General features: G+C 36.6%; 1 protein-coding gene across 21 annotated transcripts in view; it reads left to right on the forward strand.

Annotated features, from left to right (window-relative positions):
- BCAS3 (BCAS3 microtubule associated cell migration factor) overlaps positions 1–17,206 on the forward strand; it is a 629,185-nt gene that overhangs the window by 219,033 nt on the left and 392,946 nt on the right. The window lies entirely within an intron of this gene.

Below are 17,206 nucleotides of genomic sequence, written 5' to 3' on the forward strand. Positions count from 1 at the left end.
GTTAAGCATCTGACTCTTGATTTTGGCTCAGGTTATGATCTCCCAATACATGAGTTCAAGCCCCGCCCATGTCAGGCTCTGCACTGACAGCATGGACCTGCTTAGGATTCTCTCCTTCTCTCTCTGCTCCTCCTCTGCTTGCTCTCTCTCTCAAAATAAATAAACATGGAAAAAAAGAAAAGGAAATTCTCAACTCTCTGCAGTAAGCCTGACATTTCTAAAACAGACCTGTTGTCTTTAATTTGGTAAATAATTGATCTATTTTCCAGAGGCATTATTTCTGCCAGCTGAGTAGCTGAGAGCTGTGAAGTACAGCACATCTACATTTTAAATAATTGCCCTTCCTTGGCAGAGAAATTGCTTTTCCATCCATTAATAAGAGGAAAATTAATGTTGGGTCTGTAGTAAAGTAGATTAAACATGTATCCCTTTGGATGCTTGACTGCATCTTTAACAGACTTGAAATTTTTCTGGTTACTTAAATGTTGTATATTGAAAGGTGATGGTGGTCGTGGGTTAATCATTAAAAAAGTTTAGGTTCGATTTTTTTTTCTTTTGCACAGAGTTTCTCCCATTGATCACAGTAAGTGGTCAGAAAAATACCTTGTCTTGATTTTTGCTAACATCTATAATGCCTCACAGATTTACAGAATTATGTGGCTTCTGAGTTTTCCTCTCATCCAACAGCTTCTGGTTTATTACTGCCAGTCATTTATACTATATCACTAATAATTCAAAGGCAGCTTGAAGAGTTTATTGCTTTTTTTCCCCTAAGAAGGGGATGTTTCCATTATAGATTTGTAATTACTCTCCTCTGTCGTCATCTTGCAAAATGACATATCTTACTCACATAATGGATTACTCCCTGAAGGATTTGTTCTTTTTGCTCTCTGTTCATTGTGGCACAGGCCTTATATGAGAGTTAGTGGTAACTTTTCAGGTTTGACTTATCATAAAGTACAGTAGGCATCATAATTTCGGGCCCATGCTGGTATTGTGGTCCCACCAAAATGTTTAATTCCTTTTAAAAGCAAAATAATAATAATAATAATAATAGTAATAAACTTTTAAGCTAATGGAATACTTTAATATATTTTTAAAACCAGCAAGTGTAATTATAAAATATAATTGTAAATATTTTTTTTCATGGAAGAGGAGGTCCATAAAGGCAAAATTGCCCAGGGCCCATGAAAGTCCTAATGTAGCCCCAGGTCCTGGGTATCCATTAGTAAGGAAGAGCCCTTCTCTTTCCCCACCACCATTGCCACAGTATTTCTAGTTAGTTAAACAGAGATGCCCAATTCACACTAAATGAACTAATGAAAGATGTGAATACATACATTGGCATACTATGAAAAATGAGGTAAATGCATACACAAACACACACACACTTGTAACACTATAGCTACCCATAACAGATATAACTATAACAGTATTAAATTTTGAAGAATGTAAAGAATATGTGTAGCCAAGTACATACATGCAAAGTAGCCAAGGGTGAATTAAACTTTTTCTTATCAGGACAACTTTAGTGGTTGTTAAGCAGTGAAGTACTTGAATATTTATTGTCCCTTCTGCTTTCCTGTCCTCTGGAATGCTCTGGGCCTCCCCCAGATTCAGGCTTGTTTCAGTGTTCTCATTCAGATTTGTTTATACTCTTGCCATGCATTATTTTGAACAGTACTTTGAAAACAGTGAAAATATGTCTCAAAAACACATATTTGAAAACGCATATTTCAAAGGACACATATTACATCCAGTCGGGTGGGTACCTATGGTGGGAAGGGATGGGAATGAGGACTGGGTGCAGGAATGGAGGATGAATAGGAGAATGTAAAAAACAGTAGGCCGTGTTAGTATTCAGAATTAATATAATGGGTGTTACAAAGTCTTTAGGGTACCAACAGTATAGAAAAAAAAAAAATTCGTGGGACGTGGGTGGCTCAGTCGGTTAAGCATCTGACTTCGGCTCCAATCGTGATCTTGCAGTTCATGAGTTCAAGCCCCACGTCGGACTCTGTGCTGGCAGCTCAGAGCCTGGATCCTGCTTCAGTTTCTGTGTCTTGCTGTCTCTGCCCCTCCCCCTGCTCACACTCTCCCACTGTCTCTCAAAAATAAGTAAACATTAAACAAATTAAAAAAATGGTAAAATTATTCTTCTCTAATTTAAAATGAACTAAACTTTTGGTTTTCCTTTTGTTGCTTTGATGGTTTCAGGGAAGTTTCTGATGGTTATTGTTTTGGTCTCTTTTTTCAAATCCTATCTTTTTGATGGGCTAAGAAGCCACTACACTAATCTGTTAGATATAGATGTATAGAGTTAGGTTGTGCAACAAATGCCTACCTGCTCAGAAATCTTTGTTATGTGTTAGCGGTTGTTCTTATAATTTCTCTTTCTGAAACATAATTAAGGAGTAATGTTTTGAAATAGATCAGATAGGTAAAGAAAACTAATTTCCAGAGACACTTGGTAATTTGCTAATATTTGATATATTTGCAAATATACCCAAAATAAAAATGCTAAATGATGGGGGCGCCTGGGTGGCTCAGTCGGTTGAGCGTCCAACTTCAGCTCAGGTCACGATCTCACGGTTCGTGAGTTCGAGCCCCGCGTCAGGCTCTGGGCTGATGGCTCAGAGCCTGGAGCCTGCTTCTGATTCTGTGTCTCCCTCTCTCTCTGCCCCTCCCCCATTCATGCTCTGTCTCTCTCCGTCTCAAAAATAAATAAACATTAAAAAAAAATTTAAAAAAATGCTAAATGATGAAAATGTTTATTTTTCATCTAATACTTTTTTGTTCTATAGTTATTTCTTTTAAAAAAAAAAAGATTTTATTTTTTTTAAGTAATATCTACACCTAACATGGGGCTGGAACTTACAACCCTAAGATCAAGAGTTGCAGGAACCACTGACTGAGCCAGTCTGATGCCCCGTTACATAGTTTCTGATCTCCACTACTAGAACCTTGATTGAAGTCTGTTATACTGTCATATATGCGCTCTGGAATACATGATTTGTGGTGCTTTGACCACCCATTTGGCCAAGCTACACATCTGAAACTCATTGACCTCTTTCTTGACTCCTCACTATGTATCTATATTTCTTATACATCCCTCTCTGGCTGCTGTGTTTTTAGATTTTGTTGTATTTACCCCATCCCACCCCATAGGGGTAGGATTTTAACTTTCTTTCTTTTTTTTTTCCCTTTTGGAATTTTTATTGGAATTGTATTGAAAGTGTAGGTCCATTTGCGATAGAGAGATGGTATCTTTACAATATTGGGTATTTTTATCCACAAACGTAGTATATCCTTCCATTTATTAAGTTGTCTTTTAACATCTTGCAACATAGTATATCCTTCCATTTATTTAGTTGTCTTTTAGCATCTTGCAATAAAAATTTATGGTTTCTACATAAAGGATTTGCCCATCTTTGTATTAGAATTGTTCTTAGGAGCCTTTATTTCTTTTTCTTTTTCACATTAACAGGTATTATTATTATTATTATTATTATTATTATTATTATTATTCTCAAGTTAGTTAACTTTATAAAGCGTAGTCTTGGCTTCTGAAGTAGAACACAGTGATTAATCTCATATGTGACACCCAGTGCTCATCCCAAAGAGTGCCCTCCTTAATGCCCGTCACCCATTTAACCCACTCATTCATGGATTTTAAGTTTCTAACTACTGTGTTTACATTCACTGTATGTAAAACCACCAATTTTACTCTTACCCTTATTTTTGTTTTGGTTTATATTCATTTTTATTGAACTGTAGCTTACATAAAGTAGATTGCATAAATGTTAAGTGTCTAGCTTGGTGTACACACACACACACACACACACACACACACACACACACCCCTGTATAAGCTCTACCCAGAAAATTTAAATGTTCTGTTTTACACATCCCTGAAGCACACTGAATGGCATTCCTTTGGAAATACTTAATTTCCAAATTTACCTTTCAATTTATATTTTATAGTCCTAATACATAGAATATCTGTTCCAAGCTGACTGATCTGCATGACATCCTCTTTACTTCTTCAGCTTCTGCCATTTGGTCATATTTCACTTTCTTCTCCCTTCCCTCTGTCTACCGAATTCCTTTTAACCTCAATTTAAAATGTATTTAATTTTGAACTTCTAGCAGTGATTGTCTGTGATAGTTGTGTGTATGTGTGTCTGTGCCTGTAATTTGTCTTTGAGGATAGAATGTTGTATTGGTGCATAATAAGGACAATACAAGCTAACACTTTTATCTTTAGACTTTTAAATCTGGTTTTCTCACTGTCTGTGGGCTTCAGTTATCATACCTGTTAATTGAAGTCAGTCATGCTATTTCTTATTTTTAAGATTTTTTAAAGCCCTTTTACTTTTTTTTTTTAACATTTATTTATTTTTGAGAGGGACAGAGACAGAATGAGAGCTGGGGAGGGCAGAGAGAGAGGGAGACACAGAATCTGAAGCAGGTTCCAGGCTCTGAGTTGTCAGCACAGGGCCCAATGTGGGGCTCGAACTCATGACCTGTGAGAACATGACCCAAGCCGAAGTCCACCACTTAAGCAACTGAGCCACCCAGGCGCCGCAACATTTTTTTTTTTTTAATGTTAACAGTTGGCATTAAAAAAATTGTTTTTAATCCAAGTTCATTAACATATAGCATAATAATGGTTTCAGGAGTAGAATTTCATGATTCATCACTTACATATAACACCTAGTGCTCATCCCAACAAGTGCCCTTCTTAGTACCCATCACCCATTTAGTCCATCCCCCCACCCAACACCCCTCCAGAAGCCCTCAGTTTGTTCTCTGTATTTGAGTCTCATATGGTGTGCCTCCCTCTCAGTTTTTGTCTTATTTTTCTTTGCCTTCCCCTGTGTTGATCTATTTTGTTTCTTAAATTACACATGAGTGAAATCATATGATATTTATCTTTCTCTGACCAACTTATTTCACTTAGCATGATATACACTCTAGTTCCATCCACGTAGTTGCAAATGGCAAGATTTCATTCTTTGTGACTACCAAGTAATATTCCATTGTGTGTGTGTGTGTGTGTGTGTGTGCGCGTGCGGGTGTGTGTGTGCGTGCACGTGTGTGTGTGTGTGCACGTGTGTGTGTACGCATGTGCATGCACACGCTCGCACAATCCATTCATCAGTCACGGACATTTAGGCTCTTTCCATGATTTGGCTGTAGTTGATAGCACTGCTATAAACATTGGGGTGCATGTGCCCCTTCAAATCAGCATTTTTGTATTCTTTGGATAAATACCTAGTAGAGCAATTGCTAGGTCGTAGGGTAGTTCTATTTTTTTTTTTTTAATTTTTTTTTTTAATTTTTTTTTTTATTTTCAACGATTATTTATTTTTGGGACAGAGAGAGACTGAGCATGAACGGGGGAGGGGCAGAGAGAGAGAGGGAGACACAGAATCGGAAACAGGCTCCAGGCTCTGAGCCATCAGCCCAGAGCCCGACGCGGGGCTCGAACTCACGGACCTCGAGATCGTGACCTGGCTGAAGTCGGATGCTTAACCGACTGCGCCACCCAGGCGCCCCGGGTAGTTCTATTTTTAATTTTTTGAGGAACCTCTATACTGTTTCCCATAGTGGCTGCACCAGTTTGCATTCCCACCAGCAGTGCAAAAGGGTTCCCCTTCCTCTGCATCCTCGCCAACATCTGTTGTTGCCTGAGTTGTTAATGTTAGCCATTCTGACAGGTATGACGTGGTATCTGTGTCATTGTGGTTTTCGTTTGTATTTCCCTGATAATGTGTGGTGTTGAGCATCTTTTCATGTGTCTGTTAGCCATGTGGATGTCTTCTTTGGTAAAGTGCCTCTTCATGTGTTTTGCCCATTTTTTCACTGAGATTATTTGGTTTTTGGGTGTTCATTTTGATAAGTTCTTCATAGATTTTGGATACTAACCCTTTATCTGATATGTCATTTGCAAATATATTCTCCCTTTCTGTCAGTTGCCTTTTGGTTTTGCTGATTGTTTCCTTCACCATGCAGAAGCTTTTTATTTTGATGAGGTCCCAATAGTTCATTTTTGCTTTTGTTTCCCTTGCCTCTGGAGACATGTTGAGTAAGAAATTGTTGCAGCCAAGGTCAAAGAGGTTTTTTCCTGCTTTCTCCTCAAGGATTTTGTTGGCTTCCTGTCTTACATTTAGGCCTTTCTTCCATTTTGAGTTTCTTTTTGTGTATGGTGTAAGAAAGTGGTCCAGGTTCATTTTTCTGCATGTCGCTGTCCAGTTTTGCCACCACTTGCTGAAGAGACTGTCTTTATTCCATTGAATATTCTTTCCTGCTTTCCTTTCTTTCTATTCTTTCCTCAAAGATTAGTTGGCCATATGTTTCTGGATCCATTTCTGGGTTCTCTATTCTTTTCCATTGATTGGAGGGTCTGTTTTGTGCCAGTACCATACTGTCGTGATGATTACAGCTTTGTAACACGTCTTGAAGTCTGGGAGTGTGATTGCCCCCAGCTTTAGTTTTCTTTTTGAAGATTGCTTTGGCTATTTGGGGTCGTTTCAGGTTCCATACAAATTTTAGGATTGTTTGTTCTAGCTCTGTGAAGAATGCTGTTGTTATTTTGATACAGATTGCATTGAACATGTAGATTGTTTTGGGTAGTATTGACATTTTAACAACATTTGTTCTTCCTATCCAGGACCGTGGAATCTTTTTCCATTTTTTGTGTCTTCTTCAATTTCTTTCATAAACTTTCTATAGTTTTCAGTGTATAGATTTTTCGCCTCTTTGGTTAGATTTATTCGTAGGTATTTTATGGTTTTTGGTACAATTGTAAATGGGATCGATTCCTTGATTTCTCTTTCTGTCGCTTCATTGTTGGTGTATAGGAATGCAACTGATTTCTGTGCATTGATTTTTTGTCCTGCCACTTTGCTGAATTCATGGATCAGTTCTAGCAGTTTTTTGGTGGAATCTTTTGGGTTTCTATATACAGTATCATGTCATCTGCGAAGAGTGAAAGTTTGACCTCCTCCTGGCCGATTTGGATGCCTTTTATTTCTTTGTGTTGTTTGATTGCAGAGGCTAAGACCTCCAATACGATATTGAATAACAGTGGTGAGAATGGACATCCCTGTCTTGTTCCTGACCTTAGGGGGAAAGCTCTCAGTTTTTCCTCTTTGAAGATGATATTAGTGTTGGGTCTTTCATATATGGCTTTTATGGTCTCGAGGTATGCTCCTTCTATCCCTACTTTTTTAAGGGTTTTTATCAAGAAATGATGCTGTATTTTGTCAAATGCTTTCTCTGAATCCATTGAGAGGGTCATATGGTTCTTGTCCTTTTTTTTATTGATGTGATGAATCATACTGATTGTTTTATGGATATTGAACCAGCCCTGCATCCCAGGTATAAATCCCACTTGGTCATGGTGAATAATTTTTTAATGTATTGTTGGATCTGGTTGGCTAATATCTCGTTGAGGATTTTTGCATCCACGTTCATCAGGGAAATTGATCTGTAGTTCTCCTTTTTAGTGGGGTCTTTGTCTGGTTTTGGAATCAAGGTAATGCTGGCTTCATAGAAGGAGTTCGGAAGTTTTCCTTCCATATCTATTTTTCGGAACAGCTTCAAGAGAATAGGTGTTAATTCTTCCTTAAATGTTTGGTAGAATTCCCCTGGAAAGCCATCTGGCCCTGGACTCTTGTTTTTTGGGGAGATTTTTGATTACTAATTCAATTTCTTTATTGGTTATGTGTCTATTTAAATTTTCTATTTCTTCCTATTTCAGTTTTGGTAGTTTATATGTTTCCAGGAATTTGTCAATTGCCCATTTTATTGGCATATAATTGCTCATAATATTCTCTTATTATTGTTTATGTTTCTGCTGTGTTGGTTGTGATCTCTCCTCTTTCATTTTTTATTTTATTTATTTGGATCCTTTCTTTTTCTTTTTGATCAAACTGGCTAGTGGTGTATCAATTTTGTTAATTCTTTCAAAGAGCCAGCTTCTGGTTTCATTGATCTGTTCTACTGTTTCTTTTTTGGGGGGAGGGGGGTTCAATAGCATTGATTTCTGCTCTAATCTTTATTATTTCCTGTCTTCTGCTTGTTTTAGGTTTTATTTGCTGTTCTTTTCCCAGCTCTTTAACATACAAAGTTAGGCTGTGTATCTGAGACTTTTCTTCCTTCTTTAGGAAGGCCTGGATTGCTATATGCTTTCCTCTTATGAGTGCCTTTGCTTCATCCCAAAGGTTTTGGGCTGTGGTGTTATCATTTTCATTGGCTTCTATGTACTTTTTAATTCCCTCTTTAACTTCTTGGTTAGCCCATTCATGCTGCTTAGCTTACTGGGGTGGATTGTTGTGGGGCTTGTAGGTGTATGTGCGCATGCATGGGAGGGGTGAAGATGGCATCACCCAGCTACCCAGTCTCTAGTATTGGAACTTTGTTCTCTCCAATCAGCAATTGTGCACCTGTCCTTTGTCTCTGGCCTCTGTCTACTCCCTGCTTTTACACTGTCTGTGACCAAACCATCAGGTTGCCAGGAGGCACCTCCCTCTTGCGTTTTATATCAGATGTGGCTGTGTTTCCCAGCCCCTCACTTCTGAGGGACTGCGGCTTTGACCCACTCAGATCCTCTGGGGGAGAGTCTCACTGAGCAATGGCTGAGTGCCCACCGCACCCAGGAATGTTCGCAGGACCATGCTGATGCCAATGCCCAGAGACTGCAGTTGGGTGCCAGCCTTCCCCAGAAAAAGTTCACAAGATCGTGTAGCAGCAGCATTTCAGGGATTATGGAAAATCGCAACACACATCTGGCACCAGGCTTCACCCTTAATGACCTTGTTCCATCACCAGTGAATGTGGTTGTTCTCTGGGGTCTGCTGGACCAGGTGGCCACACAGCTTCTACCAAATATCCTTCCAGCAGTGGAACTGCTTCTCCCCATGTAGCCTGAAGACCTTCTGGACCCCACTCTGCTCCTGGGGATTTGCCCTTCCCACCAGGGCACTGCCAGGTATTGAGCTGTAGAATTTCAGACTCTGTGCTCCCCCTGTTTATAGAGTCTTAATGTAATTTAAACCCTCTCCTTTCTCCTTTCTCCCTTTTTAGTTCAGTCCCTATGGCTGTTTCCACATTTCCACTTTCTCTCCAACTTCTTTTGTGTGTGTAGGGTGCTTTTCCCAAACTCTCCCCCCATCTCTGTCCTCTCTCCGCAAGCAAAAACAGCTCCCTGCCCTCCACGGCTTCTCTCTCCCCCAGTTCACCTCTCTGTGCCACGTACTTGCTGAGTTCTGTAGTTCAAGTTGTGTAGATTGTGTGTTAATCCTCAAATCAGTTTTCTAGGAATGCAGGTTTAATGTTGATCTGGCTATATTTCATGGATGCGAAACGCAAAAAAAACCTTCCATGCTGTTCTGCCATCTTGGCTTCTGTTCCCATTCAAATTTTAGAATTTTTGTTCCACCTCTGTTAAGAATGCTGGTGTTATTTTGATTGGTATTGCATTGAATGTGCAGATTGCTTTGGGTAGTATTGACATTTTAACAATATTTGTTTTCTGATCCATCAACATGGAATGTTTCTCCATTTCTGTGTGTCTTCTTTACTTTTTTTCATAAGCTTTCTATAGTTTTCAGTGTACAGATCTTTTACTTCTTTGGTTAGGTTTATTCCTAGGTATTTTATGGTTTTTGGTGCAGTTGTAAATGGGATTGATTCTTCGATTTCTCTTCCTGCTGCTTCATTATTGGTGTATAGAAATGAACCAATTTCTATATGTTGATTTTATATCCTGCGACTTTGTTGAATTTATGTATCAGTTCTAATAGTTTTTTGGTGGAGTCTTTAGGGTTTTCCACATAGAATGTCATGTCATCTGTGAAGAGTGAAAGTTTCACTTCTTTCTTGCCAATTTGTGTGCCTTTTAAATTTATTTTTGTTGTCTTATTGCTGAGGCAAGGACTTCCAACACTATGTTGAACAACAGTGGTGAGAGTGGACATCCTGTCTTGTTCCTGACTTTAGGGGGAAAGCTTTCAGTTTTTACCCATTGAGGATGGTATTAGCTGTGGGTCTTTCATATATGGCTTGTATGATCTTGAGGAATGTTCTATCTATCCGTACTTTTTTAAGGGTTTTTATCAAGACAGGATGCTATATTTTGTCAAATGCTTTTACTGCATCTAGAGAGGATCATGCAGTTCTTATCCTTTCTTTTGTTAATCTGATGTATCATGTCAATTGATTTGTAGACATTGAACCACACTTGCATCCCAGGAATAAATCTTACTTGATCGTGCTACATAATTCTTTTAATGTATTGTTGGGTTCAGTTTTCTAGTATCTTGTTGAAAATTTTTGCATCCATGTTCATCATGGAAATTGGTGTATAATACTCATTTTTAGTGGGGTCTTTGTCTGGTTTTGGAATCAAGGTAATGCTGGCTGCCTAGAATGGATTTGGAAGTTTTTCTTCCATTTCCATTTTTTGAAACAGCTTCAAAAGAAGAAGTATTAACTCTTCTTTAACTGTTTGGTAGAATTCCCCTGGGAAGTTATCTGGCCCTGGAAGGCATGCTATTTCCAAGGCCCTTAGAGTTGTAAAACTCTGAAATTGTATGATATGTTTTTTTCCTGAATAAAGACAGGAGTCAAATTACTCTTTCCAATCTATACTTCCTTATCTTCCCAATTCTTCTACTTTATCTAAAAATTTTACGTTTTTGCCCGCCATGTTGTGAGGTGTACAATATGATAGGGTAAGAAAAACCATTCAGTTATGAAAGAAAATTATATTTTTTAAAAATATTTAATCACTTTTATGCCTTGGTATCTTATTAGTGTTTTGTGTTAGTATTGTTCACTAATCGTTAACTTTATTAAAAGTGCATGGTTAAATCAAAAGTAATCAACACAAGTTTATTCTAAAATTGTATAGAAATTCAAAGGATCCTGAAAAAGATGGGTGAATTTTGAAAGCTGAAACTACCTGAATATCTGACCTTCTCTAATTGTACAGTAATCTAGAGAATATGGTGTTGGGCAAATATAGTTATAGGTGGATGGAATGGAATCCAGAATTTGATTAAACTCACATGGTCACTTGATATATGACCAAAACAGTAGGTGATTCAATGTGGATGGTATAGTTGTCTGAAAAAATGTTGGTGGAACAACTGGGATATCCACTTGGGGAAAAAAATAAACTTTTACTTAATGTCATGCACAAAAATGAACTCTAAGTTGATCATAGACTTAATTTAAAATCTTAAACTGTAAATCCTCAAAAATAAAACAAAGGATTATATCATTGTGACCCAGGAGAGATAAAGAAAGAGGTTTAGGTAGGACACCAAAAACACAAACCATAAAATTGTTCTTCTTTAAATTAAGCACCTTGGGAAAGATATTGTTAGGAAAATTAAGTGGGAGAAAATATGATATATGATATATATATATGTATATACACACACACATATAATTATATATCATATTCATAAATATGTATGTAATGAAGGGACAAAACAATTAAAAATGGACAAAAGATTTGAACAGTCATGTCACAAAAGAAAATATGCACGTAGTCTTAACACATGAAAAGCTGTTCAACATCACCAATCACCAAGGAATATGGCATACTAAAACCATAAGAAATCATCAGATACTCACTTAAATGATTAAGATTTTGAAAGACTAACAGTATCAAATGTTATTGAGTCATGGGGCTGGTGGGAAAGTTAAAATGATACAGCTGCTTTGGCTAAACATTTTCAGTTGTTTTTTTTTTTTTATCAAGTTAAACATACATATGAGCTAGCAGTTCTACTCCTAAATATTCACCTAAGAAAAATAAAAACATATGTTCACACAGACACTTGTTTTGAATCTTACTGGGGGTTTCTTTCACAATAGCCAAAAAGAGAAATAACTGCTGAATGGATATATAAATTATATGTCTTTATAATGGAATGCCACCCAGTAATATAAATAAATGAATGTAGTACTGTTACTCACAGCGGTAGGTTTAACAAGGTATTGTGTGAATCTATTTACATGAAATTCTTAAGTAGGCAATATTAATTCATAATGACAAAGCCAATGAGTGGTTCCCTGGGGCCAGGCAGTGGGGATGGGATGGACAGCAGGTGGACACAATAGAATTTTATCACATGTGCTCTATCTTAATGGCAGTAGCCTAGGTGTATATATACTTGTCATACTAATCAAACTGTAGTAAAATGACTGCATTTATTGTGCATAAATTATATATTAAAGGTTAATAAAGTTTAGAAACTTTTCTGGAATCTGAGAAAAAATATATTCAGCCACTTGGAAAAAAAATACACGTAGACATGCACCACTTTCCTATATGTCTCTTGGATGAAAAGACCATTTAAAATAATAGAATATTTAATATGAAGACCCATCGGATATAGCCAAAGATGTCTTCAGAACTCTAAATATGTCATGATGCTAAGTGAAAGAAGGAAAACAAAGTATTCGAATAAAGATGTTAGAACATTTAACATTGAGACTCCTAAAAACACGAGGATAGAAATAGTAAGCTATAAAATAAGTGAGCTAGAAACCCAATTATGATTTTAGTTTTTCCCACATGTAAAAAATTGGTAAGAACCATATCAGGTATTTTGGTCTAATTTATCTTGATCGTGGATATATGCAACTTTAGGAAGGGATAAAATGAATCATGTGTTTTATGTGTTTGACAGTGTGTACATCAGTGCCTTTAACAGTGTTTTTGAGCTTAAAGTTTAGAAAGACTTTTACTATATCCTGGACCACAAATTTAGAAAAATACAGTGATGAGTTTGATTATTAGCATCTTTAAGCAGCTTAAGAAATCTGCTAACACTGATGCTGCCCACAGGGAGATTTTGAGACCATTGTTTTCAGGTATTCACATTTACTTTAAATCAGACTTTAATAGGCTATTATTGTGATTTTATGTATTTGAAGACCTAAAAGACCTTGATCAGTACTAGGGTTCTGTTTCTCTGCTTTTATGGTTACAAATTAGACTAGTAACTTTATTTTTTTTAATGTTTATTTATTTATTTATTTTTGAGAGTGAGAGAGAGAGACAGACAGACAGATAGGCAGGCAGGGGGAAGGACAGAGAGAGAGGGAGACAGAGAATCCCAAGCAGGTTCTGCGCTGTCAGCACAGAGCCCGACATGGTGCTCGAACCCACGAACCGTGAGAACGTGACCTGAGCTGAAATCAAGAGTCAGACAGAGGCTTAACTGACTGAGCCACCCAGGTGCCCCTGGACTAGTAACTTTAAAAGATAATTAGATAATGTGTAAGTTTTTAATCTGTACAAGTACTGATGGGGAAGTATTAAATTCACAAGAATTAATATCAAAATATAAAATTATTTTATGAGTGATATATTTTGAATTCCTGTAAGGATTTCCATTTGCCCCAGCATATCAGTGTTTATATCTATTTTTGGAAGAGAGTGTGAATAGCTGGTAATTTGTTTTCCAATTCATATGTGTGCACGTGATAAAGAACCGTACAATTAGGGAGGTGTTATAAATAGGATATGGTAAAAAAGACCTACCTACTCATGTTTCCAAGATTTTATAACATATGCCCAGTAGAGGTTTGCTACTCTTTAATTTTGTCTTTTGGGCTAACCAGCTGACGCCCAGTTGAAAAGATTTATGTTCTTATGAGGCCGCAAAAGCCTTAATGTTCAGTCTCCAGCTACCTCAGATTTTGGAGAACGCCATGTACCATCAGCAGCTTCAGTCTCCACCCTCTAATGCTAATGCTCATCTATCAAACTTGAGGCTGAGAGTGAGGGAGAGGAAGCTTCCAGATAAACACACAGCAGCGCCTAAACAGCTAATCACTCTAAGCTTCCGCTTCCAGGCCCTATAATTAGAAGTCCTTCTTTTCCTTGTATTCCCAGATGACGCAAATGCTTTTTGTGGCTTGGCACCTCATTTGGGGCGTGGGTTTTAGTTTATGGCCAGGCTAGAGTCTGGTTTAGTCTTCTGATGCTGCATAAATAGTTCTTAAGCCACAGTCTACTCTGTACCAGTTTTTCCTTTTATGTATATCTGCTTTTTAACTTGTTTTCTAGAAAAAAAAAAAAAAAGCTTGTCTTTCTCCCAGCAGAATGTGTGCAAAAGAGGAAATTATAAATTAAAAGAAAACATGATTGTATAGTACGATACTAGTTATTTATTTCTTCTTTTTCTCTCTGCTCTTTTTATTTTATTTTATTTTTTCTTATATTTTAAAGTTTTGTCAAAAATGGTAAGTTCATTGGTGGATCACAGAAACTACATTTACATGAGGAAATGGGAAAAAACTTTTGGGATAGGATACACAGAAGATAATAAAGATACATTTTCAATGGCCCATTTCTCTAAAAATCTGAATTCATTTTACATATTAGAAACCAGACAGATGTTGAAAATCTAGGAGCATGTTGAAAAGTGTACATTTGTGATTTTCATTCACATGCGAAACAATAATCCTCTTAATATGGCTACTAGGGACTTTTATTGGAGTGCTTATTATGAGTAAAATACTGATATGATTCTAGAAGAAATGAAGTTTGTCTTCAGTAGGTGAGTCATATTGTATTATTTGTATTATAAATACAAGCTCATCATTTTCCTGTCAGAATGTTTCAACTGAATTGTTTATCATCTGCAGAAAATAGTTTTGTAGTGGAAAAGTGATATCAGAACATAGTAGAATTGTGATAATTCAGACTTAGTATAACTCAGCAAAAAGTAGGAGTGAAGAAATATTGTTCACAAAAGGACAACTAAGCATTCATGCCCAATCTTAGAAATTTGTTGGTCGGTTAACAACAATAAGATGGACAGAATATAAAGTATGTCAGTGACCTCATGACCATAGCTGGTTACAGGGTGGGATCTAATTGTTATCTAAATGTTATCTAAATTGTTATACATTTGAAGTAGATCTCAATAAATAACACTTTTTTATTTTCTAAAATGTATTCTCTTGGAAATAGGCATCTAGTATGGTATTTTTTAATTTAACATCGTGACAAGAACTGTACCTTTTATTACCCTAGTAAATAAGAAGCTCAGATATACTTCATCTTTCTATTTAAATGTTTACCTTATCTTCTCACTAGTACTTAATATTCTTTCATACATTTTTTTTCAAAAGACAAAAGTTTTAGGAGTTAAAAAATGTGATTCTGCCTCCGGCACAGCAGAGTAAACTAACAAACCATTCTTCCCACAGAAAACAAATATAAATTCTGGACAAAATATAAACAAACATGCACAAATTTAGATATGTGTATTATAGTTCTAAGAACGGCTGATAGAAACTTAAAGAGAGACACAAAAAAAGGAAATGGAAAAATTAAAATTGGGTATTAAAAATATTGAAATCATATAGAAAAAGGGAAGAAAGCAAGAACAGAGAAACAAAGAATAAAAACAAGGAAACCATCAGAAAAATAATAAAAAATAATAAGATGGTAGCTATAAACTCAACCAATAAGTTAGGCTAAATGTGAATGAACTACAAACACCAATTATAAATCCAGAATTAGATTAAAAAAAAACAAATTAGACCTCAATTATTACCTAAAACAGTCATTTTTTTAATGTTTATTTTTGAGAGAGAGAGAGAGAGAGAGGCAAAGCATGAGTGGGGGAGGGGCAGAGAGAGGGAGGCACAGAATCCAAAGCAGGCTCCAGAGCCTGACATGGGGCTCAAACCCATGAACTGCAAGATCATGACCTGAGCCAAGTTGGACACTCTACTGACTGATCCACCCAGGTGCCCCTAAAACAAAGTCATTTTCAGTACAATTATATTGATTATAAAAGTGAAAGAATAGAAAAGTATATGCCATGAGTGCACCAATCAAAACAAAGCTAGAGTGATGGTATCAGTATCAGAAAAGTAGACTTCAGAACAAGGAAATTACCAGGTTAAAGTGGGACATTATGATGAAAGAGGCAGTTCGCCAAGATGTCCTAAGAATACTAAATGTGTGTGAACTTAAAAGTTTAATATTTGGGAGCTATATAATAAACATATCCACAATTATACTTGGAGATGTTCAGTGTTCAGTTCAATTCAATAGTAGAACAAGAAAGCAGGCAATCAGTAAGGATATTGAAGATCCTAACAACACTATCAGTAAACTTGAATTAATTGACCTTTATAGAACACTCCAGGTGTTTCAAGTATACATGGAACAGTCACCACGATCTCTTCTCAAATATAAAACAAGGTTTAACAAATTCCTTGTCGTCACTAAAAATTAGTATGTGAAAGATACCTGAAAAATACCCAAATACTTAGAAAAGCTGAACAATATATCTTTAAATATCCCATGAGTAAAAGAGGAAATATCTAGAAAACATTTAGAACTGAATGCAAAAGAAAAGGCAGTGTGTCAAAATTTTGGAATTCAGGTTTACAGGGAAATTTATATCAATATATGCTTACTCTGAAAAAGGAAAAAGTTCCTGAAAAAGTAATCTAAGCTTCCACCTTAAGAAAACAGAAAAAAGTGGGGCGCCTGGGTGGCGCAGTCGGTTAAGCGTCCGACTTCAGCCAGGTCACGATCTCGCGGTCCGTGAGTTCGAGCCCCGCGTCGGGCTCTGGGCTGATGGCTCAGAGCCTGGAGCCTGTTTCCGATTCTGTGTCTCCCTCTCTCTCTGCCCCTCCCCCGTTCATGCTCTGTCTCTCTCTGTCCCAAAAATAAATAAACGTTGAAAAAAAAATTTTTTTAAAAATAAAAAAAATAAAAAAAAAAAGAAAACAGAAAAAAGAAATAGCAAATAAAACTAAAGCAGGGAAAATGAAGTAGCAGAAGATACTAATAGCAGAAGGAGAAAGATAGGAGAAAGCAGAAATTGAAAAAAGAAATCAGAAAATCAGTGCTACTCAGAATAGATTTCCTTGAAAACATCTAGCTAGAATGATCAAGAAAAAAAGAGGGAAGACAAATTGTTGATAACCTCAATGAAAAAGTGGGCATCACCAAAGACCTTACAGGTATTAATAAAGGCCATTTCCTTGAGTTACAGAAAGTAATTCACCCAAGGACATTTAAATTAAGCCCCCAAATTTTACATTTTAAAATAATAAAATTTAAATTACAAAGAAATTAAATTAAAAATATTTAAAGGTATTTTTTTAAATTTTTTTTAACGTTTATTTTTGAGACAGAGAGAGACAG

Source organism: Puma concolor, chromosome E1 (assembly GCF_028749965.1).
Source record: "Puma concolor isolate L17-30 chromosome E1, mPumCon1.1.hap2, whole genome shotgun sequence".
Taxonomy (NCBI): domain Eukaryota; kingdom Metazoa; phylum Chordata; class Mammalia; order Carnivora; family Felidae; genus Puma; species Puma concolor.